We start from the raw sequence: 21,703 nt of genomic DNA, 5'->3' as shown, positions 1-21,703 counted from the left end.
AAAAAATAATTATTTTCCAGGAATGAAAATTTTGAAAAAAATTCTGTTTTCAAATTCGTGGCTGCCAGCCGAATCGGATCAGATTATTGTTATTTTTTAAAAAAAGCACCCTGTTTTTTATAAGTATTTGAATCTCAGATAGTTACGTAATTCTTATCTTATTAAAGGTCAGACCTATATAGTTTTTTAATTATTGGGCATCGATTCTATTTATAGCGAGACGTTGATCATTTCTGCTGGAAATCCCTATTGAAGGAGCTTACTCTTTGACTTTAAATAGCAAAGAAGGTACAGTTTTACCAAGAAGTTTTTAGTCAAGGATCCAATGTATATCCCTATCACGAAAATTTGGTTAGGAATTACAGTGCACACTTTCTTCTTTTGTGTCTATTAGTTTTTTTAAGATTGGTCCAAAAAATCATAATTATGAAAGAAAGCAATGCAGGTATTTAAAGCACAGAAAAAAAACATTGTTAAAAAGACTATGTTCCCTTCGACGTACGTCAAAGGTCAAGTAGAAGTTGGAACTTGTATGGCTGCCCATTGATAGCTCGGTTATATAGCTTAAGAAATAATATGTTTAAAGACATTTTTATAAAAGTTGATAAATATGACATTTGACCAGTTACACACATACTCCCACGACCACAGGCAAAAATATTGGCTACAATTTGTCATTTTGTTTGCCATATACACGTTAATCAGTGCACTTGCACAACATTCGCATTCGCAAAAGCTCCGCATTGATTATTGTGAATGCGAAAGCGAATACGAATGCTAAAATTAATGCGGAAGCTCCGCGGTTGCGAATGCGAATGCGAACATTCGCAACAACCCTGGTATATATATACATACGTACTAGAGATGTTTCGAATGTCATATTTTTCACATTCGCGAATAATAATAATAGATTGGCGCTTACACATATGTTAATGTTTGGCCGAGCTTTCTCCTCCGATTTGTGGCGGGCGCATTGATGTTGTCACACAAACCGGGGGGACCTACAGTTTTACGCCGACTCCGAACGGCGATTGTATTTTTATGAGAAACTGTTTTTCATGGCAGAAATACACTAAGGAGGTTTGCCATTGCCTGCCAAGGGACGACCGCTGTTAAGAAAAAACCTTTTTTCTATATTTTTTGCGAATGCGAGTGCAAACATTCGCAACATCTCTGATACGTACATATGTATATAAATATGCATGTTATGTACGTACATATTTATGTACATATATAACTCTATAAAAAATATTATATTAAATAATCTATGCTTATGTATGTAAATAAATTTTAATTGTTGATTTAATTGTTGCCCTAATATAATATTCACATATTTATATGAATATGTATGTATGTATGTACATACATATTAACATATTTTCGTACATGATCTATTGACATACATTCACACAGTTTTATGCCCAAAAAGGCATGTGCTGTATAGTACACTCGGTTCGCTCGCTCGTCGCTCACTCATCCTACCTAACCGAACGGGTATGCAGACAGCACTCACCTCGGCACTGCGAGCGAGGCAACCAGTGTTGCCGCGCATAATTTTTAGTGGTAGCCAAATGCCTTTAAAAAAAGGGCTAAAAAAGTCGTTGTGGCTAAAAATGGTAGATACAATTTTTTACTTGCATATACATATCAAATAAAACACCTCTTTGAGGTAAAATTGTCGAGTGACGAAAGCTGAACTAGAAACACAAAATTTGTTATATCAATTTCGCGGCGAAAATTATACGCATTTTTTAACTGCCTTTGAAACGTAGGGAAAATCTTTTTTATTCATACGCATCGTTGCAAAATTTTTTTTTTTATTTTGTGTTTCTAGCAGTAGACGGAATTTCGCAACGTTCCGAATAAATAAAAAAGATTTTCCGTACGTTTCAAAGGCAGTTAAAAAATGCGTATAATTTTCGTCACGAAATTGATATCACAAATTTTGTGTTTCTAGTTCAGCTTTCGTCACTCGACAATTTTACCTCAAAGAGGTGTTTTATTTGATATCAATTATTTTGGGGTAGCAAATTTAAAATCGACGAAAATAAAAACAATAATCTAAATGTTTTGTTTTTCTCAAATAAATTGCTAAAAATATTATCTAAATCTAAATTATGTATTCAAATCGATGTGGCCATTGAAACATAATTTTTCGAATACGGAATAAAGCGAAAAAGAATGATCATATCCTTTGTATTCGAAAAATTTGAAAAAAAAAATTATGAGACAGGATAAAAGCTTATCAACTTGGTACCAACTTTGGATACAATAAACAACTGTATTCGTCTGATTGTCTCGTAGTTTTTTTTGTAAAGATTTCTACCGGGTGTGGGGCGCATACTTGTGCTTCTTTTAAAAAGTTTTACTTCTATCACGTGTACGGTGCATTAAACTTATTGTTTTTTTTCTCAAGTAGTTTCCCAATTTGCCAAACGACGTTGTAACATGGCGATTGTACGTCTGGATAAAAACTTCCAAATCTCGTGTATATATAAGCGAGTCATTTCAGCATGCTACTGTGGCTGCTTTCGTCACTCGCGCGCGCTGCCGTGCGCTGTGATAAGTATACACGTAAACATTTTCAATAAGTAATGGTATATAAAAACAATGAACTCTGGAAAAAAAGCTAATATTTTATCCAAGCAAAAACCTTTTTGTATAAGAGGGGAAATATACGTCACCAGCTTGCTGGTTCCACCAAGTGATTGTACCATCAGGCTCGAAGCATATAACTTACTAGCATGCTGGTACAATATTTATTTCTTTAAAAATGAGGTCGAGGAAAGATCGAAATGATTAGCGCCGAAATTTCATAATTTTTCTAGCATTTTGTTAAGCATTGTTTTTTTTTTGTAATTCACAACTGCAATATCGTGAACGTAATCTTCCACAGACACGGCTTTGACTCATATAGTGCAAGAAATTTCCGCCTAAATACTTCTTACTTAGAAAATTGAGCTAATTTCACCACTCACGACACCAGTATGCTGGTACGTTCACACCACAAGAACATACACGGTCAATCGACTTGATGGGTCGTTTAACAAATTTAGCATATTAACGGCTGTGAACTTATCTATTTTAAACTATAGTTAAATCGTTAACAGATAAGTTAACAGCCCCATCACTTTTACAGTATGTATGGATAAAAGCGTAAGGAGCATACAATACATATATGTACAGTGACGAGCAAAATTGTAACATGATGTAACACTTTTTATTTCAGCCACCGCTATCTTTCAAAGTTCTAACGACTTTCATACTTTTGTTGTATATTCTTATTGGTACACCCCTACTCCCGCTCTCATAACGATTTGAGGTCAATCCAACAACAATAAAAAACCTGGAGATAAAAATGTAAATTAAGGCAGATGTTACAGTTTTGCACACACTCTCAGTTTTGCATTTTACAGTTATCTTTTGCTTAGTTGGAAGTCAGATGACTTTTTTCTGTATTGTAATTTATTCAAGAAGTGATCACCAATAAATAATATGGTTAATCAGGAAACATAAATGTAATTAATAGATTTACTGCGGAAAGGCGGGACCGCAGGGAAAGTGGCAAAAAATTGCGAAGTTTGCCACATGAAAATGTTAAGACTGAGAAAAAATATAGCCTAAAGTGTTACTAAGGACAAAGGAAGTCTGTCAAAATATATTACAGTCCGATATCTTGTGAACTTAGTAGCAAGTAGCGCTGCAGCCACTACTACAGAAGCGCTTAAGGTATTAAAATTGAATGCAAATCAGTAGACAGTGAGGCGAAAAATTGCCAAATTGAGCGCAATGGATCATAAAAGAAGAAAAAAGCAAATTTGATCAAAATACATGTGCGAGTGTGGCAGCATTTCGCTGCATCGCACGAAAACCGAACTGTTGCCTATTGGGATATGTTAGGCCGTTCAGAATGCAATAAAAAACATATTTTTAAGTTTCAATTGAAGGTTGTTTGGTCTGACAAGACTAAATTAATCGCTTTCAATCAGATGGCCGGGCATGGTATTGGATCAAAGACTCAAATTAAGCCTAAGCGCATCATGTACTGCAAACTGTGAATCACAGTGGTAGGATCTTAATTGTTTGGGGTTGTATTTCAAAAATTTTATTGGTCCGTTAGTACGCATTATGCGTAAGGAACAGTATCTGTTCATATTTCAACAAAATTTGAACTATGTAGTCGAAAAAATTAGAGTTTCTGCTGAAAAATCAACCAAAACGCACTGCACATGTTCGCAAAGACTGGAACAAAAGAAAAAATTTGCCAATTTGAAATGACCTCCACAATCCGAGGACATGAATCTCATCGAGAATTTGCGAAATCAGCTAAAAACGCAGCTTACTAAATATCCAAGTCCGTCCAATGGAGTACATGAGCTGTGAAAGCAAACCAAGGATATATGGGAGGCTATACCTCCAGAACTTTTACAGAGATACACATTAGGTATGCCAAATTGCAACCAGGAACTAAAAAAAGCAAAAGAATACCGAACATTGTGTTAATAATTCTTTTTTTTGTGAAAATTGTCAAAAAGTTGTTAAAAATATATGAGTGCAAAACTGTAACATTTGCCTTAATTTACATTTTTGTCTGCTGGTTTTGTTAATGTTGTTGAATTGACTTCAAATCGTTATGACAGAGGAAGCAAAGATGTACCAATAAAAATATACAACAACAGTATGAATGTCGTTAGAACTTGGAAAGGTAGCGACGGCTGAAATAAAAAGTGTTACTCCATGTTACAGTTTTGCTCGTCACTGTTTATATATCAGTCTTTCTAAGTTTAAAAATTCATCTCTTACATAAATGCAAAAAAGAAAAACAAATTAAGCATATACAACTTTTTCATGCCAAGTATGAATAAATTCTAAAAAGGGCTAAAAAAAGGGCTAGGGGCAATTTTAAATTTATGTGGCCAAAAAAAGTATGTGGTAGCTAAATCTAGCCTTCAAAGGGCTAAAACAGCAACACTGGAGGCAACACACAGCAGCCTCGCTCGTTTAATAACAGCGCGAGCAAACAAGCGGCACTCGCTCGTTTGCCGAACAAGCCAAACTTCTCGTGCCTCGCCTCATTGCTGCTTAGTGTTGCCACAGAAAAATTTTTTTTCCTACCATAACCTACCAAACATTTTTTTGGAGTTTTTAATATATATTTCCAATGTCAACTTTACTAAAAATATTGATAACATAACATTTAGTAAAACTGCAACACAGCTAGTACACCAAAAACAAATTAACTGCGTATAACAATTCATTTTACTGTACAGACTTATACGGTGTTCGCATGAGGCGATTTTACAGGCAACTTTTAGTTGAAAGCAAAAATCGCCTGGTGTGGACGGCCGTTCAACTAATCGTTTCCAATGAAGTTGGGATGCAGCCAATTTTTGATTCAACTATTCGCCTCTAAAATTGCCTGACAAATCGCGAAAAAAACTTCGGCGAAGAAAGTCTCTTAACATAGGTGTCGGCAAAGAAAAACGCGTTAACCTCTTTGACAGAGAAGAAAGACGAATAAACTTATTCTCGCGGTCACTATGTTTACGAGTAACAGTATACGAATTCCCCAAAGAGTTTTTCCGGAATATTGTTGATTCCATGTTTACACCTCTTTCTTCGCCGAAGTTTTTTCAAGTGTCTGTTTTCCTAAATTTTTTTAACGCGTCCTTTTTCGCCGTCAAAACACGGTGACGATATTATTACTACTTCGGAGATACTCGCGCTGCGATCTAAGAAGATATATTGTGCTACACCCTAATTGTAATCACTCGAACCTTAGGCTATTTAAAAAGCTACTTAAGCGCTTTGGATGCCATCTTCCAACTTTTAGATGGATGAGACAATGGTTCTTCAAGGCGTATCAGTCTACGATTCATGCTTCGTGGGTAGGCACATAGAATATACTGGGGTTTCTTCCACCAGGCCACAAAACCTACTTTCCGTCTCTACAGAAAGACCCATCTAATTCAAATGATACCTTAACTTGCAGTGTGCTATCAGGTAGCCAGTAAGAGTTCTAAGTCCCGAAGTCTCTTTAATTGTCTTATTCCCTTTTACTTCCGCCAGTGGGCAGCAACCTGAGATTATACCCAGTGAGCTCCTAAGTAGTTCTGCAGTGTATCCTTTAGATGTACCACAGAATAGCTCGGGACCATGCAAGCAGTATTTGGTCGCCAAGCTTTGCGAGCCAGTCAAACCCTTCATGTCCCGGGACCCACCACTGCGTTACGCTTTTGTGTGCTCCCAGATGGCTCAAGAGTTCACAAGCCTTGATGCCGTTTTAAAAGAGTCTAAGACCTTTAACGTTGACTGAATATCTGACATATTGATTCTGGCCTCATTTGCCTCCTAGGATGACATTCGCGAACACAGACTTCGATTGTGAAGACCTCCGCCTGGAATATGGTTGGGTATAAGCCCATTGGCAGACTTTTCCGGAATCTTGGTCCAAGTATGCCATAAATTATATATTGGCATATATATTGTATATTGGCATATATATTGTATATTGGCAATAATAAGGGTATTCGTTTGTACTTAGGAATCAGGTATATTTACATGTTTGCGGCCGCCGTTATACGAACGCACCTGTGAAATAACATTCAAAAAAGGTTGCTAAAAAGTTTGGAGATACATATTTTCTATTTTTCGCAAATAACTATCACGGAACCTACCAAAATCCAATCAAGCCTACCAACCTACCAGATGGAAAAAAACCTACCAGTTTTGGTAGGAAAATCACATGTTTGGCATCACTGTTGCTGCTACGAGCAGGTATCAAAGTATCAACATGAAATAAAACCAATACATTTTTTGAAATCCCATTTTCCAAAACAGTTTAACATTTGCTGACTGCAAAAAGGTACACGTATCAGTTGTACTTGGTATTAGTATAATAATAACAAGTAATTTTTAAGCAAAAAACAAAACCGACTTCAATTCTCATATAAAAATTCAAGATTATCGTTAATTTCTTCATGATCCACCAATGAGCAGATTCAAACTAAATTAGTATGGGACCACCTGTGAGGTACCACCTTTCCTTAAAAAAAAAATAATTATAGAAATCGGTTAACGTGGTCCAAAGTTATGCGGTAACATATATAAAAAAAAATATATTCCGACGAATTGATAACCTTCTTTACACGTATGAGTTCAATTCAGTCCTAGAATAATAAAAACGAAAATTTCTTACATGTATCAGTTCAACTGGGTATAAGTATAATAAAAACAACAAAAATGTCTTATATATAATCCTATTTTTAACCGACTTCAAAAAAAGGAGAAGGTTATCAATTCGTCGGAATATTATTTTTTTTGTGTATTTTACCGCATAACTTTGGACCACGGCAACCGATTTCGATAATTCTTTTTCCATCGGAAAGGTAGTGTCTCACAATACTAATTTGGTTTAGAACCGATCATTGGATCATGAAAAAATTAACGGTACTCCTAAGTTTTTATATGAGAATTGAAGTCGGTTGTCTCTTGCTTAAAAAGTACTTGTTAATTTAAATAATTTTTGTAATTATAGGACTCAGAATTCAAAATTTTTAATAATTTTTAAGGCATTTCGAAAACATTATGCATGGCACCATTGGCAAAGTGAAGCGATTTGTTCTATTTGTTTTGATCAGATTCAAATCTGAGAAAATGCGGTCTGCAACGGCAAAGCTGTGCGGAAAACATAACAAGTTAAAGATAAAAAAGTTAGTTCGAAATATAAAAAGTTATTTAAGAAATTTTTTAGCTTGCTTACATGATTTTTAACACCCTTTGTAAACATCTCTGTTAAGTTTTTCGACTTCTACGGGATTTTGTTTGCACGATTGGAAAAGCATCAAAATTTAAAAAGAAGTATCCCTCCAAAATTCGTCGAAAAATGTATCGCTTTTGATACACTTGGATCAAAACGGTCACACAGGCTACGAGTACGAGCTGCGAGCGCCTCGTTGCCTGCGAGGCATTGAGTAGGAGTTTGCTAAGTTTAATAAGATCTAGTATCGAAAATATTCTTTCAATACTCGCCTTGGAATGTGAGGTTGATAGCAGACCTTGTTCGTTCAAAACCTTTTTTTAAAACTAACAAAGGCAAAAACGAGAAGGCGAAGACAATGTGAATTTTCAGACATATATTTATAGTTTTCATCACAAAATTGTACTAAAAAGTATTACGTAGTAGGAAAGTATATTGTACAATTGTAAAAGTATAAAATTATAACTACAATTGTACCAAAAAGGCCAACGCTGATATGGCACAAAGCAGAACAGGTTATTTTCAACCTCTCCCTCGAGCAAATGAGTAAAATCTAGCTGGTAGACTATACTCGATAGAGACAAAAATTGCCGGCACAAATAAGAGTAAGTATATTTCGAGTGTGTTCTTGTTTTGGCGGAAATCACTCTTAGTAATTTTTGGAATTAGTGTAAGTACTCAATTGCAATAATTGTTATGATTCATGAATAAGTACACTAATTTTATTAGTACTCAAAGCTGGTCTCTGATGTGTACAGAATAGGAATGTTAATCCCGCGATCCCGAGATACCGGACCTTTTAAGGTCTCGAAAATCCCGGGATTCTTGGCAAGGATTTTCGGGAATTGTAATTTGCACTGATGGCAATAATAGAAACTCTTTTTCTTGACCAGTATTGGCTATATTTCTTTTTTTATTTAATAATTAATATTTTTTTATAAATGTCTAGCTCATTGTACATTAGGCTGGGTCGATTTTGTATGGGGGAAGATAAAAGGCATTTGACCGTATTGTAATAGTAATATTATGATGTCTTAGGTCTTAGCCAATTGTTATTGTCCACGAAAGATTAATTTAATACTTATCTTTAGCCCGCGCAATTGAACCAAAGTGTACGAATTTTGAAAATGAAACTTCGGCTGGTAATATCTATGTAATGCGTTAATTGTTGTAAGCAGGACGGTATATTAAATTAAGCGTTATTAAATTTAGTACCTCACGTTCATTTATCATTTTTCAATAAGTCTTAAAGTTTTTAAGATATTAAGATAAAACTTACAAAAACTATAATTTTCCCTCATGAATTTTCAATTCTTCATTACTTCAGCAACCAAGTGAAAAATACAAAAAGGTGAGACGATATTTATTTGCAAACGTTTTAATGTTTTCGGATGTTTATGTAATATTAAAAGGACCATGGACTTGGTCACGCCGAGTTGGTCAGTTTTCAAGATCCTGGTGAATGAAATCAAACATGTATAGTAAACGAACAATCACATTTTTCACGGTTTCTAAATTTGCCGTTATATGAAAGTAGGAGACGTGCAATAAGTGTTTAGATATACATAAATATTTTAGTTAATTGCATTATGTAAAAAGTCTCTGACATATCCTGGGAAATCCTTTTGAGGACTTTCGAATTGGACGATAGTGCTTTGCATTAAGCTCGAATGAAAAAAGTCTCTCCCTGGCACTCTTTTCTGTAATCCGGCTCTTTTATCTAAACGTTTTTTATACAATTTGAGATACATTTTTTTTAGAAAAAAACTGGAGATCCACTTAAGTTTTTCGATATAACTTTGGTAAATGTTGCTCGATCGGTACGTAGTAATTACCAAATTGAAGGCGAGACTTACTGTTACTGATTTATGATAATAATATGATGAAAATCGTTCAGATTATAAATAAATTATTTTAAATAAAAAAAATTTTGAACAATTTTTTGTTTAATTTTCCTATATTTGCAATTTTTATATTGTATGCATAAACATAAGTAAACTAATGAGTGTTTCTAGAAGTTGTGCCTATTCAGTGTTCCCATAATCACTTGCATAAACAAAATTTTTCCACGATGATGCAAAATAATGGATTTTCTATTAGAACTACCGAAATTGTTCCTAAATTTGCAAAAATTCGCAAACTATAGCTAATATTTAAAAATGATTAGAATATTCAGAACCAGCGACCTAAATGCACGCCAGCAATATTAATGCTGTTCTTTACATCTTTTGATTATAGGCCAGTGCAATTATAAAGAGAACAATTAAAAACTTATTGAAAAAAGATAACTTTGAGATTGACGATAAGTTAAAGGGCTGCGAGTAATGATATTTGACTTTATCTTTTGCGTTAACGCGTTCATTATCTAACAATATGCACCAAACCTTTTTGCTGAACCCAGAATATTTAACAAGAATTGGTCTTATTCGACTAGTGTGCTGTGGGTCAATTGGCGGTCGGTGCGCGGGCTCTTACAATTAAAATAAAATACTAATATTTTTCAGGCTTGTAGATGACTTCAAGATACAATATATTTTAACTATTACCAAGGGATTTGGATAAAATTCGATTTTCGACCCGCCCTATTGTACATATAACACCGCTCGATAGAAAATTTTAAACACAAATATCAATATATTCGCGAAACCATGGGCCAAAAAAATTGCCATTTTAGTTTTTCACTCTGACGTCAGTAATTCAAAAATGATTTAAAAAATTCAAAGAAATGTGAAAATTGAAGCATATTGAAGTTTCTATTGCAGAAGGGCTGGTAAATATTGAAAATGTAATTTTAAAAGTTTATCCTTGAAATTTCGCAATATTTGTTCGAATTTCGTTCTTCTAACTTTGTCAGCTTAAAAGTTACCTATTCGTCCTGGTGAATCCAAAAAATTTAAATTTTTTAAATTCTAAAGAAAGTTCCTATTGCATTTGTTACCCATATTTTTATTCTACATTGCATTGAAATTTTTAATAATTTTTGGAATTAATCATATCTTTGAAATTACAAAGTCCTTCAAAATAAATCCTGCGGTCAGAGAGAAAAAATAAAAACGCCACTTTAAATAAAAAAGTAGGTTTCAAACCATGGTACAATAATTACAGGTATTGTCTTCCTAGAGAGTTTTGCTTCAAATCGAAATTCGTGCTCCCTTATTTTCATTTTGACGCAGTTCAAGTTGATTCTTTTACTTTTATTTGGCTTTGCTTTTTGTTTTTGCTCAATTTAATTTTTATAATTTTTCAAAACAAAAGAAAAAACGTTTGAAATTAAGTGAGCCATACAAATTTTGAATTTATTTACAAGCAAATTTTTTTTCCGGCTTTTGCAAATTGAATTCTCTGTAAGATGGTTTGTTAAAAAAAATACGTAAACATATATGGTATAGGGGGTATGGAAAAAGGGATATTTCCAGCAGTAAACGTTTTAGTGTGGGCAACAATGAATATGCGCTCTCTGGGAAGACAATACCTGTAATTATTGTAACATGGTTTCAAACCAGGAGAGGAGAGCTTCTCAAACAATATAGAAGCAATTTTTTAGATTCAAATTGTTGTAAAGTAATGAATATCTAAAGCCCGGGACTAATCCCGGGATCCCGGGATTGTGACAACGCCATCCCGAAAATCCCGGGATCGGAAAAAGCCGAAAAATTAACATCCCGAATACAGAACCTACCCAGCGAACACTGTTGCCAACTTGGAGCTTTTCGCGCTAAATTTAGTGCTTTTCTTTATTCAAAACGCGAAAATTTTTGAGTTTAGTGCTTGGTGAGTTTTTTGGTGCTTTTGTTTTTGGTTTGAAGATATCAAATCTGGAAATCTTAAAAAAAGTTGGGCAAAATTTATAGCAATCGTAAGTTTTGTAAGCAACTTTACAAAAATGGAAACAAAATCACGCCACAATAACAATCATAAACGAGAGAGCATATGTTTACCAACAAAATATGTGGCAGCACTTCAATCATGCCAGAATTACATTCGGTAATTCGCCATTGCTGAGACCAGCAATGGACCTTTAGTTTGGGCTGAATTTGTTATATTTTTGTACGACCATTCAAAAAAGCAACAACATCTCCTGACAGTAAAATTATTATCTAACGAACCTCTTGAAAAAAGAGCATAATCGAAATCGGGTGGGGCTTGAAGAGTATACAGCTTTTTTGGCACAAAAATATTTTTCCCACTATGCGCCAGTGGATAATACGCTCAAATAAGACACATTCAAATGGGAAATCAAATTTCGTTATGTTTCAGGTGTTAAGCGGTCGGAAAGAAAAGTTCTTTATGTCCCTTTAGTTCACAAGATCATAAGAGACTGCAGAAACTTGATGAAACTCATGAAACTGAATTTGTTCTTTTTGCTTTTGTTTGGCGGGACCTGTAGAAAAAATTAAAAAAAACGAAGAAAAATATAACATATAAAAAGTTAGGAAAAACTATTTAATTTTGCTTACATCTAAGCAAAACATCAACGCTGGACACACAATAACAAGAATCTTAACGAATAAATTCGACCATCCCTTGGTAATAGTGAAAGTATATTGTATCATGAAGTCAACAACAAGCCTGCAAAATATTATTTTAATTGTAAGAGCTCGCGCATCGACCTCCAGGTGACACACAGCACACTAGTCGAGTAAGACCAATTCTTTTTAAAAATTCTAGGTTCAGCAAAAAGGTTTGGCGCATATTATTAGATAATGAATCCGTTATTGCAAAAGATAAAGTCAAATATTATTACTCGCAGCCCTTTAGCTTATCGTTAATCTCAAACTTGTCTTTTTTCAATAAAATTTTATTTACTGATGTTTTTTGCGACCTTTCTAGTTATAATTTAGTATTTTATTTGTTCTCTTGATAATTGCACTGGCCTATAGTCAAAAGATGTAAAGAACAGCATTAATGTTTCAGGGGTGCATTTAGGTCGCTGGTTCCAAATATTCTAATCTTTTTTTAATATTAGCTATAGTTTGCAAATGTTTTCAAATTTAGGAACAGTTTCGGTAGCTCTAATACAAAAGCCATTATCTTCCATCACCGTGGATTTTTTTTTTTATGAAAATGAGTATGGAAACACTGAACAGCCACAACTTTTACCAACACTAATTACCCATGTTTATGCATACAATACAAAAATTGCAAATATAGGAAGTTGACGGAAATTTTCGTTCAACTTTTTTTATCTTAAAAAATATATATTTTTTTTTATAATCTGAACGATTTTCATCATATTATCATAAATTAGTAACAGTAAGTCTCGCCATCAATTTGGTAATTATTACGTACCGACCGTGTAATATTTACTAAAGATATATTGAAAAACTTAGGGTTTTTACAAAAATTTCTCTTCAATTGTACAAATAACCTTTAAATAAAAGAAACTTGCTTGAAACTACTACATACTAACTTATCAAACGATTCCCAATCTTGGACAATGCATGTTTGACTTCATTCACCGCGATTTTAAAAACTGACCAAATCGGCGTGACAAAGTCTGTGGTCCTTTTAATATTATATAAAAGTCCCAAAACATAAAAACGTGTGAAATAAATCTCGTCTCACTTTTTTACATTTTTCACTTGGCTGCTGAAGTAATGAAGAATTGAAAATTCATAAGGGAAAATTATCGTTTTTTTATTTTTCTCCTAATATCATAAACACTTGTACACCCCTATGCTGTAATCCGAATGTTCGTATATACGAATTCGTAGCTCCGTTCCGAAAATTGGTATGCTGTAATCCGATCGTAACTATCAGCGGCACTGCCAGCTAAAAACGTGAAATTCGAAGTTCTTAATCAGCTGCTTTGACAGAAACAAATCAAAATAAATTTAATCGCAAGTGAAATGAAATTAAAAAAAAAAAATAGTTTAATCATTATTTGAAAAGACTTTTCCTTAATTAAGTAGAATACAAAGGATTCAGTGGCCGGTGCACTTTTGTCCCAGGAGGAAGAACAGCTAACAGTGTCATTAATATACAAAGGAGATTGTTCTGATCCATTTAGCTTGAATGATAAAATGTAAGCTCCCTCCTTTTAAGGGCCTCCATTTCACCAGATATTGTGCCGCTTTAATTCTTGGAACGCTTTCCCAAAATTCCACCACATCCTCTTTAGATCCTTTTACAAAGCCTCGACCAATGTGCGACCTTTCGCTCATGCATTCGACCAGTTTTTCGTATTGCGAGCGATTTGTTGTGATCTTCGATCTGATAATTTTGTAAACCTTTAATAATATTTTTTTTTTTCTATTCACACTTCTACTTACATACAGTCACTCACAGAAGTATTCGTAATTTAGTTTTTTCACAATATTCCAAATGTTTTCCATTATAAATCTTTTTCGCTAATTTTCATTTAAAATATATGTAAAATATAGTCCAGATCGAGAATAAAACATGTCTGCTCAGTTGAAGTTTAATGAATATGAAAAAATTACACAAAAGTCAATTCAATACACAAGGAATATCTTAAGGCGCTGGCCCAATGCAGGCTTGCTTTGCGCGCCTTGCTGACTTCAATTTGCTTTGATTTACTTTGAAAACTTGCTTGGCCGAATGGTGGCTTGGAACGCTGTCAAAGTAACCCAGCTGTCTGGTTGAAAAGTCAATGTCTGTTCCCTTAAAGTTAATAATTATTTCCTAGAAAACTCTTAAAAATTTATAAAAAACTTTCAAATTTTTTTTAAATTAATGCGAAATAATGTTTGTATTTAAAAGAAATGATAATAATGATACATACGTATCTATATCTACATTTACTAAAAAAACTATAACTTAAAAAAGCGATTTACTTGAAGAAGACGTTTTTTCCTCTCGTGTAAAATTTGTAAAAGTGGGCTTTGCAATTTTTTACTATAAGATAACGATATGTTAAATATAAATATGGAAACAATTAGGGTGCTCACAGTTCTATATTATCTACTGTGTTAATTTTGCCACCTGGTAACTTTAAAACATTTTACCATGTAACTTTGTTTGTTGTTGGTTCCCATACTAATTAGAGATAACACTTTTGGGCAAAATTACTCGACTTTGTCTCATGGTTTTGTTTTGTGTTAAACTGGCATCTCTGATCAGCTGATTATTCGCGCTAAGAGAAAATGGAAATTGAAGCAGAAAAAAATAAGGTGGCCGCAATTTGAAATATTTTTAAGTTTTTATCTGACTATATTTGTTTTACTGACAATTTGAAACACATGTGTGAAGGGTTGCTCACAGTTCGAATGTGTTATCTTGTTAAAGTTGCCACGTTTTAACATTAAAAGTAAACTGTGAATACCCTAAATGAATAATTTTTATTTCATTTCGAATTACCTGCATTTTCTGTGAGTTTTTTAAATTAAGTAAGCTAATTTTTGTTTGAATTTATGTATTTTGAAAGGAACATACCTCTTTGTCAAAAGCCTACAAAACGCTTTAAAATAAAACATTTGCCTAATTCAAACTTTGAGTCGCTTAAAGCAAGTGAAGAAAAGCTGCCATTTGGCCAGCCTTTATACGTTTTAGTATATTCCAAATAATTTTTGACACTTCTCACAGCGAAGCAAGCAAAGCAAGCCTGCATTGGGCTAGCACCTTTATGCTTCTTTTTAACCGATTTCCAAAAAAGGAGGAGGTTATCAGGTCGTCGGAATATTTTTTATTTTTTTTTTTTATGTATGTTACCCATATATGTAATACTTCTATATTGGCAGTAAGCTAACTTCTCAATGTGTAATCATTCCGAAATCAAAGCGAGACAGTCTAGTACCGTTTTTGTCAATGTATTGTTTACTCGAGTGCCGTTTTTGTATATGTGTTGTGTACATGTCTATTTATAAACGTATGTGTTCCTTTTCTTTCGTACGTGTTTATTGATATATCTGTACTGTAGTGTTTTCGGACGGTACTGTCAATATAGGAGTATTACATATATGATGTTACCGCATAACTTTGGACCACGTCAACCGATTTCGATAATTCTTTTTGCATCGGAAAGGCAGTGTCTCAGAGGTGGTCCCGTACTAATCTGGTTAAGATCCGATGAGTGGCTCATGAGATATATATATATATATTTTTTTATATGAGAGTTGAAGGTGGTTTTTTTTTTGCTGAGAATTCTACAATTGGGATATTAACAAGTATAAATATTCCTAACAAACTCCGCCTCAGCCCAACTGTGATAAACAATTATAGCTTTTGATAAATTTTACATAGTAAGTTTTAATAACTTGCAACAATTTTCATGTTTGCTTAAAGTAAGATGTTTCGTGAAAATATCAGCTGCATTCTCTGTTGACTGTACGAATTCAATATCAATCTCGCCAGACAAAAATTTTTCCCTGATGTAGTGAAACCTTATATCGATGTGCTTGCTTCTTTTGTGTACTATTGGATTGTGAACTGCAAACTGCGCACCTTGATTATCGCATTTGATAATAGTTGGTTCTTTAAGTAATGCATTGAAATTCATTTCTGACAACAAGCTTCGATGAAAGGCTATCTCTTTAGTAGTACCTTGACACATGGCAACATACTCCGCCTCCATCGTACTCAGAGAAACCATATGTTGTTTTTTAGCTTCCCATGCAATGAAACCACCACCAAAAAATAATGCATAACCACTCATAGATTTGCGATCAGTCGTATCGGAACCCCAAACGGAATCTGTGTAACAAACCAAATTCTGATTATTTTGTTCATAAGTTAGCATACCTTTTGGTTTAGCTTTAAGATATCTTAGTACACGCTTTGCCGCTACAAAATGTTGATGTGGATGACTATGATACTGCGATAACTTACTTGCTGAATAGGCAATATCCGGTCGAGTCGTAATAGCTAAATAAGTTAAACCGCCTATTAATGACTGATATTCCTTTAGATTATAGCCATCGCATTCATTTTTGTTGCATTTATCCAGAATAATACCTTGCGCAAAAGGTGTGAAAACTCCCTTACAATTTTGCATATTTCACTTTTTCAATAAGTCGTTGGTGTACTTCTCTTGATGAATAGTAATCAAACCACGTTCGGTGTTTCGCTCAATCTGCATTCCTAAATAATAAGAAATTGGTCCTCGATCCTTGGCCTCTATTTGATCACATAAATTTTCCGTAATTTTCTTCATTGCCAATTTTGATGAACACGCCAAAATTATATCATCAACATAAATAACTACTATGTTTATCTCATTTCCATTTTGATTTATGTAAACGCAATTATCCGATTTACATCGCCAAAAGCCCATTCTGTTTAATATTGAGTTAATTTTAATGTTCCAGTCACGTCCTGCTTGTTTTAGGCCATATAAAGATTTCATTAATTTACAGACTTTCTGTGGACTCTTCTCGCTAACAAACATCTCTGGTTGACGCCAGACCTGTTAAATTCCGAGTACAATTCCTACTCAATACAATTACTTCATAAAGTATTTGTAATGAATTAGTAATCGTTTTTCAGCTGAAATTCAATTTCTACTCGAGTACAAGTACTTGTAATTGAATAGTACTTGGAATTACCATCAATTCTCAAAAGTAATTGAAAGGAGTTGAAAGTAGTTGACAAAGTAGTTGAAGTACTTTTTTCAATTACTTTCAAGTACTTGATACCATTTTTATTTATTTCAAATATTTTTGTATTTTTATTTATTTAATTTCAATTATTCTGCTTATTTCATAAATAAATAGATAATTTAATTTTTTTAATCTATTTACTTCACACTCTGTTATAGATTGTGAACGATTTTTCTACAGCTGATCAATATTGTATTTGCACAAAGCACATATGATAAAAGAGTCTACGTGGTCTTACAAAGCAAGTGAATTTGTTGTGCGTTTTGTTAATTATCCTCGTTTCTTTATTTCTATAATATTATTAATTTTTGTTATTAATTGCAGTGTTAATATATAAATATTGGTAAGTACATAATTTGATTTTATATGTAATAGAATATAATTCGTTTTTTGGCGGGAGTTATACACATGTGTGTACATATATTTTGTTATTGTAATTACTAATAACACAACATGTGTTGTGTGAATGAATTTCGTCATACAGGCAAGAAAATAATTTTACGTGAACATATTTTTTGTGGTTATGTTATGTTATGTTTTTAATTATCATATGTGACCTGGTCTACGAAAAGGGAGCTTACGTGCGAAAACTAGTTTTCTGTGAAAAAGCTGTTAAAAGTAAGCAACTCGTTTCGTCAGTTTCTCATTATCTCGTTAATTGTTCTCCGCGCCGGACGTCCAGTAAGTGTTGTTGTTGGTCGGAATATTATTATAGTTCATCGTGTAAGTTGCTAGTGTGGAACATTTAAAAAAGTAACACTGAAGAAGTGACGTTTACTGTTTCTGTTGATTATCGTCTTCGCATTTCGCATGAAATGAAACATGAGTGTTGATGAGGAGTTCAGTGCCGTATACGGACAATATTTCCATGAAAAGGATGATGAAAACGATGATGAAAACTATGAAGAGAGCGATGATGATGAAGACGAAGTATGTGTATCTCAGGCAGAAGATGATACCGAACAAACTTTTGTTAAGATGGACCTGTATGTTGTTGATGTAAAAGAGGAGGAGCTGGTAACAAAATTTATGAATGCCATACACTGATATCGAGAGTACGCGGAACAATTGTTTATCGATCCTGAAAGGCCGAAAGTTATACAACCAGCCGGTTTATCTTTGGAACGTCAGTGGTACATCTATCACAATCTTCGCAGCTTAGTTTCGGATATATCTAAAGTAGATATTGTGGCTCCATTGCCGAAAGATTTGCCATCGAAGAAACGGAAGGCAAAAACTAGTGAAGATGTTCTCAAACCAGACGAGGAACCAGGTCCATCTTCCTCAGGATCAACACGTAAAAAGATCTCAAGGAAAACGACAACAAAGAAAAATACATAAACTACTCAGCATTATTATTTTTGGCCCATAATACGTTTTTCTAGTGTATAATCATGTCTTTATAGCTTATAATTCAATGTATTTTGTTCATTACCAATAAATTATATTTTGTCGTATTTTTACTCTTCTTTCTCTACATTTTTAGTACACTTCTAAGCAAGTTAGGATTTTCTGCTTTTCACCACGTGAAAAAGCATCTCATCTTCCATCCGAATCAACCAAAAAGTGAAAATTGATTTTTTGACACCTAAGCCCCCTTTCCGTAGACCAGGTCACATATGTAAAGTACAACTGTCAGAAATGTGCATATGTAAAGCATATATATTCATTAGGCCGGGTCGATTTGTGGGGAGGCAAAAAAATCGCCCATTGCTCTGTGAAAATCATATTCTAGGGATCAAAATAAGAAACTTTGCCGAAGGAACCATACCTCTAAAACGAATTCTGATGTCCCCCAATTTGGGTCGAACTTTTGGGTAGGGGCAAATTTTGAAAAATCCCACTTTGACCCATTTAGAGTGCTCCAATCGAGTCCAAATGTATGACCGACCCCCACTAACTTTGGAGGCCCGATGCCAGTGGCACACCCCCTGGAACTCCCCTGGGGAGTTCCCCATACAATCATTTCAAAAAATCACCATTTTTGGCCTTTACATGAAAAAATCAGCGAAATGCCTATGTTTTTTCTTTTTGGAGTTTATTTTTCTCTTTAGAAATTTATTTAGTCAGAACATATGTAAATGAAAAAATGAATTTAACTTAGTAATAGAAAAGAAATTAAAAAAAATTATTAGAAATTAGCGTTTTTACAACCCTTTTAAAACCAAGGCATCACTGTGATGCATTTGCATGTCGTGAACATAGTTGTGTGGGTTTTTTATTCAACCGTTTTAAAAAATGAAGGTATCACTGTGACACAATTGCAAATCGGAAAATTGCTTGTGTTAAAACACAGCTGCATGTCGTAAACTTACTTGTGTAGTTTTTTTTATAGCACCTACTTAAGAAATGAAGGTTGTTTTTACAACCCTTTTTGTGGGTATTTTAAGGCACCTTCTTAAGAAATGCTCGTTTTTTGCAACCATTTTAACAATTAAGGTATCACTGGAATGCACCGCAACCCTTTTAAACAATGAAGGTATCACTGTGACACAATTGCAGATCGTAAAATTGCTTGTGTTGGTTTTTTTAAGCCACCACAAGACACAGCAGGTAGAATTGAAATTACCATTTCATTCTTATTACCTCGTCTCGTATACCATATATAACGCAACAGTTTTTGTGAATGCATTAAGCCGTTGTGAAGAACTCAAAGTGTGAAGTGCTAATTTCAGATAAAAAAATATTTCAAAAAAAATAATAAGTGAAGTGACCATTCCAAATCAAAAAGTTTACAATGAATCCACCATCCTCTACACCGCAAGATGAAAAAACTACATCAACAACTATCGAAAACCCAATGAGTCATATACCCAAGCATGATGTTACTGTTTTTGGTGTGTCTACTGATTTAACTGATCTTAATTTACCAACCCATCTGGATATCTTGAGATATTATTTTTACTTAAGCGAACGTGCTAAAACAGAACAAAAAAAGTTTTCCCATAAATCATTCACTATTCAAGTACAAGATAAGTTGATTGGAATTTGGGAAAAACTTGGTATGGAAATAATGCTGAAAAAAAAGTGTATTTAATAAATTGAATAAATTGCTTGACAAGTATCAAGAGCAAATCAAGAGAAGAAACAACACCCAACAATTTACAGAGTATGTAAAATCTCTGGAAACAATTTTTTACATTGGAACATGTAAATGCGATTTGAAGGCAGCTCCATGTGCATGCGGCTGGGTTCCCGAACGCCTCAAAGAGTTCATGCACGATCAACATAATCAGAGAAGACTAACAATGGATGCATTTGTGATGGAAACTGAAGAGCAAGGAGCAACGTCTATGTCATCAATGCCAACATACCAAGATCCCGATGATTCAACATACGCACCGCCACCGGTTCAAGAAGATATGGATAGAAGCACAAGTTCACAATACACAGAGAGATACGATTGTTTTAACTTTGCCTTGGTATGTGACAGATTTGGTGTGCCTGACAGAGTAGCATCAGCATTGGGAACCGTTCTTTTGCAAGATTTTAAAATTAAAGATAAGCATGGGAAACCTCTCATCATGGATAAATCGAAAGTTCGCAGAGAAAAAGAGAAATGCAGACAAGAAGTGCTTCGCAAACGGTTAGATGATACCAATTTGTTAGCGTTTTCATTCGATGGCAGAAAAGATGATACTTTAACGATAGATAAAATTGATGAGAAGTATCATACTAGGATGGTAAAAGAACCTCATCTTGTTATTTTGAGAGAACCCAATTCTGAATTGATTGGTTACGTAAGACTGGAACATGAAACCGCTGAATACAAAACAACCAAATTAAATGGTTTTTTCAACGATAAAAATATATCACTGGATGCATTAATTGGAATATGCACTGATGGTGAGCCAACAAACACTGGCCCACACGGTGGAATTATACGACGATTCGAATTGCTGTGAAAAAGACCATTGCATTGGTTCGTTTGCCTTCTACACTTCAACGAACTTCCGTTTCGGCATTTGTTTGAAGCTTTGGATAAATCAACCAGCACTGGACCAAGATCGGCAACCGGAAAACTGAGCCGTCAAATCGAAACTTGTGAAACTCTTCCGGTAAGTTATTGCTATCACTCATTTATTATAATTGTCAACCATTTTTAATTATTTTATTATTATATATTTTCAGGTGGTGGACGGCTTCCAGAAAATTGAGTTGCAAAATATGCCCCCTGCTCCAGAAAAAATTGAATTTTCCACCGATTCGAAGTACTTATACGACATGGCCCATGCAATTTCTAGCGGCGTGGTTCCGGTGGATCTGGCTAACATCAAACCAGGGAAAATTGTACATTCTCGGTGGCTCACCAAGGCCGCTAGATTATTGCGATTATACGTGACAACGGAAAATCCAGATGCAAATTTAAGAATTCTGGTTGAATTTA

The 21,703-nt window shown here is 34.1% G+C and overlaps 1 protein-coding gene across 4 annotated transcripts in view; it reads left to right on the top strand.

The window, feature by feature from the left end:
* LOC118749220 (cleavage and polyadenylation specificity factor subunit 5) overlaps positions 1-21,703 on the top strand; it is a 590,731-nt gene that overhangs the window by 449,277 nt on the left and 119,751 nt on the right. The window lies entirely within an intron of this gene.

Source organism: Rhagoletis pomonella, unplaced genomic scaffold (genome assembly GCF_013731165.1).
Source record: "Rhagoletis pomonella isolate Grant_MI unplaced genomic scaffold, Rhpom_1.0 Rhpom_scaffold_00014, whole genome shotgun sequence".
Taxonomy (NCBI): domain Eukaryota; kingdom Metazoa; phylum Arthropoda; class Insecta; order Diptera; family Tephritidae; genus Rhagoletis; species Rhagoletis pomonella.
Note: the sequence above shows the minus strand (reverse complement) of the source record. Positions and strands in the feature narration are given on the sequence as shown.